The sequence below is a fragment of the Hylobates moloch genome, unplaced genomic scaffold, assembly GCF_009828535.3.
Source record: "Hylobates moloch isolate HMO894 unplaced genomic scaffold, HMol_V3 SCAFFOLD_6, whole genome shotgun sequence".
In the NCBI taxonomy this organism is placed as follows: Eukaryota; Metazoa; Chordata; class Mammalia; order Primates; family Hylobatidae; genus Hylobates; species Hylobates moloch.
Window position 1 is genome coordinate 59,105,336 of NW_026652281.1, and position 10,887 is coordinate 59,116,222.

The 10,887-nt window shown below is 35.9% G+C and overlaps 1 pseudogene; it reads left to right on the forward strand.

The window, feature by feature from the left end:
• The first annotated feature begins 6,636 nt into the window (after nt 1-6,636).
• Nucleotides 6,637-6,731, forward strand: LOC116472047 (U6 spliceosomal RNA; annotated as a pseudogene).
• The last annotated feature ends 4,156 nt before the right edge of the window (nt 6,732-10,887 follow it).

A 10,887-nucleotide genomic window follows, 5' to 3' on the forward strand; every position in this document is an offset into this window, starting at 1 on the left:
GTTGGATTCCACACTATGTAGCAAGGTTGAGATGCAGCTTTAGCCACTACAACTAGCCAAGACCTTGTATCTTACTGCTCAGAGGCTAAATTCCATCCAGCCCAAACTGTGACCATATCACTGAGAGTCCCACTGTAGCATACCTAATTGTGCTACACTATATTATTGAGGAAATACGAGACTATTATATTTAACTCTTTGATTTCTTAAGTGAAAAATTTTGTGGGATAGATGCTAAAGGGGAGAGAAATTTGCCAAGACAGGCTTTAAAAGACACAATAATTAGCTAGAGACACCACTCCTTCCCCAGGACTAAGGAAGGACAACAATCAATCATGGTATATCGTGTGGAGAAAAAAGTGTGCCCTTTTAAAATATTTCATAGCTCTCTGCAATTCTTAGTTCTCATCTGCCAGGCAACATAATAACATTCCTTCCCACATGAGTCCACATTAGGTCAAATATCGATTTTCGAGCTAGATGAATAAAATAAAACATTTGTGAAAGAGGAAAATATCAGTCACATCTAGCCAGCCGGATATTATAAAATATCAAGTAGTCGACATTTAGATTCTTCTACGTTTAGACTGTCAGTTGTAGGACCACTACAAATTTAAATCAAGCCTCCTCTCATCATAGTTTCCTGTTATATTTGAAAAAGTTATTCTGGAAAAAAAAAAAAACAAACTCTGATGTTACTATCTTCATTTTCCTATGAGGTCACAGCCAGCCTGCCTACCTTCTTTCCTTCTCAAAATTTTTTTGAGCACCGACAATGTGCCAAATAGACCTGTAATATCTCACAGCATGGTATTAAGCCTCAATGTGCGTGGCTTATCTGTAGAAGTGATTAGGGAATCTTTGGGAACCAATGCAACAGAAACTGTACCCATAATACATAATTACCTAAGACAGCAACAGCTTCTTTGCTATAATTATGAGTTTTTGCCCAGTCTCAACTATCTTTTCTCCTATTGTGTCTCAACTTCTGTGCTGATGATTGTGTGCTGTATTTTTTAACATCTCATGTTACGATGTTACTTTGGTATTGCGTAATTTCCTGAATTTTACTCAGTTCCACTCATTTAACAAAAACATTGACTATTCACTTTGCAAACAGTTTACTCTCTTTGGTTTGCTGTATTTATTGCCATCACTGAAATTTTGACTTACTTATCATCTTCTGCCATATTTATAAAACACACGTAAATCTGGGAAGACAGTCTAGCATAATGTTTAAGTAAGATCTTGGACTCTGAAACCAGTCTGCCTGAGTTTGGATTCCAACTCAGTCATGTCCTAGCTTTGGGGCCGTAGACAAAACCTAACCTCTCTAAACCTGTTTTCTCAGCAGAATGGAGATAATCACAGTAACTCCTTCAAAGAGTTACTTCAATATTAAATGAGATAACGTACACAAAGCACTTGGCATAGTACTTGGTATATGGTAAGATGGAAACAAATATTACTCCAATGAAATTAATAGGTAAATAGATTACATTTGTCCTAAATTCACTCATTATCTTGATTGCTATAGGTTAATTAGTGCACTTCCCACTTTCATTCACTACTAATAATTGTCATTCTTGCCTGCTAACTTTTAGACTGGAACTTCCACCTTCAGCTTTCCTGGGTCTCCAGTTTGCTAACTGCAGGTCTTGGAATTTGTCAGCCTCCATAGCACGTAAGTTAATTCCTTATGATAACCTCCCACCCCCTAACCTTTTTGTTTTCACTCTCGCTCACTCTCACTCTCTTTCTGCATGTGATATATATATATATATATTTGCATCCTATTGGCTCTGTTTCTCTGGAAAATCCTCAATAATACAGGTGCGAATGAGGGCAAACTGTAGAGTGCATGCTTTGCTCCAGCTGATGGCTTTCTTGCAAGAATGGTGACCCAATGCTGCCAGATAATGTGTCAAAAGAATACAGAAATCTAAGATTTTTACTATCTCAATTTTTAAATATTGGCAATAAAGTTAAATAAAGCATAAGCACATCTCATCAGCCAAGCAAAACACGTTTAGAGACCATAGATATCCCAGGATCTCTCATTATTTACCTCTGCTTTAAATAGGAGCCATTCGAGTTTTCCTGAGCAAGATTATTATTTTTTATTATTTTTATTTTTTGAGATGGAGTTTTGCTCTTGTTGCCCAGGTTGAAGTACAGTGGCGTGATCTCGGCTCACTGCAACCTCCACCTCCCAGGTTCAAGCGATTCTCCTACCTCAGCCTCCGGATTAGCTGGGATCACAGGCATGCGCCACCACGCCCAGCTAATTTTGTATTTTTAGTAGAAACGGGATTTCTCCATGTTGGTCAGGCTGGTCTCGAAACCCGACCTCAGGAGATCTGCCCCTAAGCAAGATTATTCTTATGTTAGCATATGGAAAGAAATAAAAGAGAAGCATACAAGGTCTCAGAGACCAGTTAAGAGGTTCTTGCTACAATGGAAGTTCAAATGATAAAGTCCAGAATAGTGTTTTAATAGTGAGACTACAAAGGAAGGAACACCTGAGAGATGTAGAGGGAACAGACAAGAAGGAGGAATGAAATTCACCATTCCAAGGACCAGGATAATGATTAGGCTGTTGGCAGAAGTATTCCTTCTCCTGGTGTTACAACAGTGACTTACATTTCATTTCTTTGACCAAAAAAAAAAAAAAAAGGAGGAAAGCTTGTTCTGTGAAGTACATGCTTTTATTGAGGTAACACTAATTAACGTAATAGATATGCTTGAAAAGTTCAATAACCTAAGAAATAACTTCAGCGCTTATTCATATAACAATCCTATATGGCTGTAGGATAAGTATGCTCTGCACAATGATTCAGGGATCTAGGCTTCCTTCTCTAGAAGCTACACCACATCATAGGGCCTCTGGGTCCTTCACTCAGTTCAACAGACGGGTAAAAAGCCTGGAGGATCAAGCAGAGAGTTTCTGATGAGCACCATCTGGAGGTAGAGCACATCACATCTGCCCACCTTTTACTGAGTAGAACTTCATCACAAGGTCATACCTAACTATCAAGGTGGAAGAAGAAAGAATTTTATAAACAACCAACCAGTTGGTCATATTAGTATAAGCATTTATCCTCCCTCTTTGAGCTCATTTTCTCAACTATAAAATGAAAAGTTTGGATTTGGTACTTTTTGAGATTCAATTTAAGTTTTTCACTATTTGAATAGAAGCATTTTAAGGCAATAAAGAAAACACTAGACATGTTTTCTTTCCTCCATTTTAAAAATCTATAGAATGTTTTTTATTTATGAATTTTTTCTATTGGTTGTTTCATATTATAATACTTTTGTTAAGAAGATACTCTTCCAATTACAGCTAGACTCAGCTTAGCCTTTGACAAATCATGAACCACTGCCATAAAAGCAACAGACAGTGTTAATGAAATGTTATGACCTTCTTTGGTTAAAAAAATTCAAAGCCAGATGATATATTAAAAGCATTGTATCCACTACATGGCAAAGCTGTTATTTTCTAGATACTTGGACTGAAACAAAGATTCTTTTGATGCTGATTTACAGCTGTATAACAAGAAATAAAAATCTCACTGGCCATCTCATAGACAGTCTCCTAGTTAGTGCTGATGGATCACATCTTCATAACCATCTGAGTTCTGATCAGAGTGAAGGTCACCACATGGATCTGTCCTTTCTTTATACCCCTCTGAACCAAGTCCAAGATGTATTACTCTTGCAAAATGACTGATGCCACTAGTTTTAGGATGGCACTCCCTCAAAGGTCTCCCTCCAGTCACTGTACTTTATCTGACTGTACATAATTTTTACCCTTGATGATGACTTTGTCCTTATTTAGCACATTAATATTCTGGCTTCTACTATATTTTCTTCCATTACCAGTCATTAGACCGCCCACTCTACTAATATAAAGAAATCTTTTTTAAAAAACCTATACCTTTGAATGATAGGACATTTATGGAATAATGTTATGTTTTTTTCTTAAGATAACACCTTATAACATTGTTTTAACTGATGAAAAGCAATGTTCAAATGATATATTTCATGACATTTTATTAGCAATTATCATAACACTGATCACATACAATAGATCGACATCCCGCGATATTTCCTTTCTGTATTTCTAGATGCCATAGGTATTCCTATAGTAATGACAGTGAGCATATATAAAAAGATAATGTATTTTTTTAGACTTTAATTAACACTGAATGAAATTATGCTATGAAGAAATAAAAGATGAACAGCTCTTTCTTTTCATTCTCTTGTTCTCTCTTGTTCATAACAAAAATAATTTATAATTTCAACTTTTCCTGCTGCTTCTCCAATATCCCAATTTTAAAACCCAATCAAAAGATGCCAACATATTCCAAAGTGAGAGAATGCTTTGGATTCTGTACTCCTCCTGTCTTCCTCATCTTTAAGGGATTTTAAGTCTTTTCTTTCCCAAGCTGCCAGTTATGCTGAATTGTTCTGAAATGTGAATGACTTTTTTGTGTAAATACGAGCTACCATCAACTACAGTAACAATGCGAACTTCACACTTGTCATTTACTAAAACCTGCCTTTTGAGCCCTGTCAGTCATGTGCCTCTACATGTGTGTTTCTTGGTTGGAGCAGCGTTGTTTTGTGGCAGCTTCTGTTTAGGAATTCATGTCGCTGTTTGGCATTTATGTAGTTCAGCTGTTAGAGAGTCAGGGTAAGAGGAAAGAAAACATGCAGGAGTGAAGGTTTCAGGGGCAAAGCAGGAAATAAGAAAGGGCTTTAGGTTATGAAATAACAATGCCAACCATGTGGCAGCAATAAACCACAGGAACAACCCCTCGGTTTAGGAAAGACACTGCGACGGAAGAACAGATGTAGCTCACACCCATGCTGCTGATCTGGGTGGCCAAGTGCTATTACAAAGGGCAAGTGTTGCATGAAGTATTAGCAGTTATGTTCACCTTTCAATATTTTTCATTCTTTACAACACTGAGCTTGATTACAATGTGTGCTACTGAGCTTGGATGTGCTTAAAGCGAAGACAAAGAGACTCTGGAAAAGAAGCATACGGATGAGAAGTTAATATTATACTTTGGGTTCTAACTAGAGTTGACAGAACCGTGTGTGATTCATAATGTGGGTTCAAATATGCCCAGAAGTTCAGATATTTAACTAAAATTTATCTGTATAAAACTGCATCCCTTGGGGCTCCTGCATTTTAATGAGAAAATAATAGGAGTAAGCTTTCTCTGGAGTTCTCAAACACTTTGAGCTTCTTATAAGTCTCAAATCACTAGGAAATCCTGAGTTTAGAGATTTGAGGTTCAGGGAGTAAGCTCTTTCAGAATATGTACACAAAGAGTAATGCAAATTAAATTTCACTCCTTTTCTAAATAACTCCAGAAAGGTAATATAGGTTCTCACTCTTGTGTAGCTGACATTTTCTATTTGTGCTTGCCAAAGAAAGAATGTAAATCTCTAGGGATTATTTGGAGGATGTGCCTTATAAACAGAAAGAGGTAAACAGATAGAAGTAAAATAAAAATGCATAGAAGTTAAAAAAATGTTTTCAAAAATCATTGCTTTCACTCTATAGCTGCTCCCCATCTTTCATTAAATAATTTGTTTTGCAAGTGATGTATTAAAAATTTGTTTTGAAATCTACACTGTAAACAATTGTGTCTCTACTGCAATATGATACATTTAACACATCAGCAAAATATCAATACCTTATTAATATTTCAATATTGATATATTAGTATTTTCATATTTTCTTAGTAGAAAACTTCTTTAAAACAACCAGACACAAATGACTGCAAGTAACTAAATGGTACAATCATACTTTAAGATATGAGCACAACAAGTATTTATAGCAGATTCTCATTCATTTCCAATTTCATGGGCACAAACATGTATTCTGCTTTCATTTATACTCACCTATTTTTAGTTGAAAAAACCTCTCAATCTAATAACTGAAATGCTATATTCATTATGACTAAAATTATCTACACAGTGTAGTGTATGTGTACTGATAATGCCCAACAATAAGAATGCTTTGTATTTGTACACAATGAACAGTGCTCTTACACTTAAAATCTCTTCACCTATAATGAAAAAAAACAAAACTGTCAGCCGAGGGTATATACAGCAATTTTCACACACTTATTGTTTCCTTCTTTTCAGTCATTTACCAAACTAGAAGAAGGGTAAATTAAATTGCCTTTCTTTTCTCTTCTACACTTTAGAAGCTGTATTTCATCAGTTCTTTGTGCCTTCTAACTTTTAAAAAATATAACAAAGTGGTTAACTTAGGCATTGAGTCAATCAACTTTTGGTTTCAAAAACTCAGCAATACAACTATTATTAGATGACTGAGAAAAAATACTAGATGACTAAGTAAATCTAGTTATTAATTAACACCTCAATGCTTCAAAAAGAGATATGAGTTGGACATGAGACCAGGCAGTATCTCAAGCTTTATATTATGCTGTGCATGGCATGAAACTGCTGACTTTTCTTTTCTGAGAGGGCTGACAGTATATTTCTAACCTACTATTAGAAATAGTATCTTAGAAGATTTACCAAATGAATGCTACAAAAAAATAACAAATTAATATACAGCCATGGGTCTTACTGCTAAAAACTTTTTAAGTACCCATATGGGCAGCACAATAGCAATAATACAGAGAAGATTAGCATGGCATTTGTACATGGACAATATGTAAATGTGTACAGTCATCCACATTTTTCAGTAGATACCAGTAGCCAGGGAATGTGGGTCAGGGTAAAGACTACAAAGGGGCACAATGAAAGTTTGGAGTGGTAATGGAAATGTTCCATATCATGATTCCAGTAGTGGTAATATGACTGTATACATTTGTTAAAACTCATCAAATTGTACTCTCAAAATTGGTGAATTTTATTTTGTGTAAGTTATAGCTCAATAAAGCTGACAAAAAATGTTCTCAAATACTAAAAAAAGTTGTAAAAAATATATTATTTCTCCTATCCATTCCATGTACTAAGTGGGGAAATAAAATTTCATGAAAAGCACCGCATGTTCTCAATTATAAGTGGGAGCTGAACAAAGAGAACACATGGACACGAGAGGGGAACAACACATACTGGGGCCTGTCAGGGGGTGGAGTGGGAGAAGGGAGAGAGCATTAGGAAAAGTAGCCAATACATGCTGAGCTTAACACCTAGGTGATGGGTTGATAGGTGATGGGTTGACAGGTGATGGGTTGACAGGTGCAGCAAACCACCATGGCACATGTTTACCTATGTAACAAACCTGCACATCCTGCACATGTACCCCAGAACTTATAAGGAAAATAAAAATTAAAACAAACGAAAAGTTCATAAAAAACATAGGGACTTTCCCCTTCTATTCTTCTGTTTGAAGAATTCAGGCATGGCAGAAGCAGTCGGTTTTAAGTTAATTTATCAATCTCTGACAACCAAATAAAAATTCACCATATTTGGATATAGAAGTGATTATTTCAATGTAATATCTAATAAACTAGATATTAAACTAAGCAAATGTTTAGGAAACATGTAAAATTGAATGATCAATAATTGATAATGTGCTGCTTCTCAAAAGCAAACAAAATATATTGAAATCTTTTGCCCGTTTTTTGATCAGATTATCAGATTTTTTTCCTATTACAGAGTTGTTTGAGCTCCTTAGATATTTTGGTTATTAACTCCTTGCCAGATGGGCTTCATGTACTGTATGCTAAACTTAAAATTTAAAATATCATGTCCATAAACATTAAAATGAATAAAATTCTTAGGTCACTAAAAAAAGCAAACAAAATACTTTAAGAACAATATCTTCCCTCAAGGTAAATATTATTATTCAACTGTTGATAATAAAAATCTATTTTTCTTTCTCTAACCACTCATCGGATTAAAACTTAAAACAAATATATATGTTCACATGCTATGCACAGAAAATGTTATGTACAAAGAATATGTATATAGGACTGCGTCTGTCTCCAGTATATTCACAACAACAGAAGTTTTTGTCTTTTTTCTCTTTAGACTTTTTTTTTTGCATGTCAATCTGATGAGGTGGGAAAAATGAAGCTGGAAAAGAAAACAAAATTGAAGCTAAAGACAATAAAGAAGATTGATTAAACCCACATTATCAAGTGAGTGTCAATAGCAAGGAGCTACTGGAATCCTGCACTCTTTTTCTCTGAACTTTTAGCCTTATGTCCATCAAGCCTTAAGATAACTATCCATCATGGAGTCAATGTGGCGAACAACTGTGTGGTCCTTTGATAAGGGACAGTGTCACAATTTGTCTCCTTCTCTTCCCACAGATCACCACTAATGGGGCAAGGCCAGGCCACAACAGCTGCAAATAACCCAAAGACATTCCTTAGTGTAACATAAATTCTCAGCAAAATTGTAGAACAGAAATCTAAGCAACCTTCAAAAATATCTAAATTCAATGATTATTAACTTGGATGTCTCATGTCAATTATATTTGTTCTTTTCCTAATACCAGTTTTGATGAATCCAAGTTTTAAGTATAATTAAATAACGGAATTGTGATACATTAGAAATGTGATGATGTTAACCATCCACTGACAGTTACAATGTCTGAGTAATATTTAAAATCTGTAGCTGGACTATGTTGTTATTTGTGCAATGCCTACAAGGAGGTAATTCATGCATTTCGATGTATGATAGGAAATCTATGTCATTTAAAAACAACACAATTTAGTAAAGTTCCAGCATACAAAATCACCATACAAAAATTAGCAGCATTTCTATACCCCAATAGCAAACAATCTAAAAAAGCAATCAGGAAAGCATTCCATTTACAATAGGCCTAAAATAAATAAAATATTGAGGAATAAACTTAGCCAAGAAGGTAAGAGATCCCTACAATGAAAACTATAAGATTTTGATGACAGAAATTGAAGAAGACATGAATGGAAAGATATTCTGTATTCATGAATTAAAAGAATTAATATTGTTAAAATATTGATATTATCTCATTGATCTACAGATTCAAGGCAATCTTCATCAAAATACCATGGTATTATTCAAAGAAATAAAAAAAATCTTAAAATTCATATGTAAATGCAAAATACCCTGAATAACCAAATCAATCCTGAGCGAAAAGACTGAAGCTGGAAGCATCACACTACCTGACCTCAAAATGTACTTTGAAGCTGTAGTAACTGAAAAAGCATGACACTGGCATTAAAAAGTGATAGCTATGGTAACTACCCTGATTTGATCTTATGCAATGTACACATGCATTGAAACATACACTGTATCCCATAAATATGTACAACTCTTATGTATTAATTATAAATAAGAATTAATTAATAATTTTTAAAAGAAGAGCTATACCCAGCCTTCCCTCCAAAAAAACTCTCAGCCTAATTAATGAAGAATGCTTAGTATCCTAGAAAATGACTATGGCATAATATTAAGGGAAAGAAAGAAAAACTTAAAAAATAATAGTTATGATTAAAATTATGTTAAACGGCCAGGCACGAGGGCTCACGCTTGTAATCCCAGCACTTTGGGAAGCTGAGGCAGGTGGATCACTTGAGGTCAGGATTTCGAGACCAGCATGGCCAACATTGTGAAAACCTGTCTCTACTAAAAATACAAAAATTAGCCACGCATGGTGGCACATGCCTGTAATTCCAGCTACTCGGGAGGGTGAGGCAGGAGAATCGCTTAAGCCTAGGAGGCAGAGGTTACAGTGAACCAAGATCGCACCACTGCACTCCAGCCTGGTTGATGGAGTGGGACTCTGTCTCAAAAACAAACAAACAAACAACATATATATATATATATATATACATGTTAAAAATATGTATATTTGTATAACATACATATATGTTAAACATTCACAGAAAAAAACTTAGAAGCCTACAAAGTATATCAATTGGTATAACAGAGTACTGAGATTATAGGCAATAATTTTTTTCTCTATTTTATGATATTTTTCAAAAAATATTTTACTATGTCTTCACAGTTTTTTCTCTATACACTTGAAAACTTAGCAAGTTTATATTAGGGTTCCCTAAGATAGTGTCAGTAAATATTAGCTTTAAAATAAAGAGCTCTGTATCATCACCAATAGGGAAGAAGTCATCTCAAGCAGACTTGCGATTATCTTACCATGGGCCAGCAGATTTGTGCCTCCTGAGCAGGAAGCAGCTCTATTTAAGGGCAATGAGAAGAAATGCATTCTTTTTTTTTTTTTTTTTGAGACGGAGTCTCGCTGTCGCCCAGGCTGGAGTGCAGTGGCGCGATTTCGGCTCACTGCAGCCTCCGACCCCCGGGGTTCACGCCATTCTCCTGCCTCAGCCTCCCGAGTAGCCGGGACTACAGGCGCCCGCCACCTCGCCCGGCTAATTTTTTGTATTTTTAGTAGAGACGGGGTTTCACCATGTTAGCCAGGATGGTCTCGATCTCCTGACCTCGTGATCCGCCCGCCTTGGCCTCCCAAAGTGCTGGGATTACAGGCATGAGCCACCGCGCCCGGCCAAGAAATGCATTCTTAAGGGAGTGTTCTGAGGCCATGTGAGTTACTCTGAGTTCTTCCACTGGAATAGAATAGTGTGGAAATGAAGGAAGAGAATTTAAGATTTTATATAATTAGTTCAGAACCTCAGAAAATACCCTAGTGTCACCAAGCAAAGGGTTTATTCTTCCCCACCCTGACCACATTTCTCCCCTTAAGCTATTTAGTTAGTTAGTTAGTTAGTTAGTTATGACAAAGTCTCGTTCTGTCATGCAGGCTGGAGTGCAGTGGCATGATCTCGGCTCACTGCAACCTCCACCTCCTGGGTTCAAGTGATTCTTTTGCCTCAGCTTCCAAAGTAACTGGGATTACAGGTGCCCACCACCATGGCTGGCTCATTT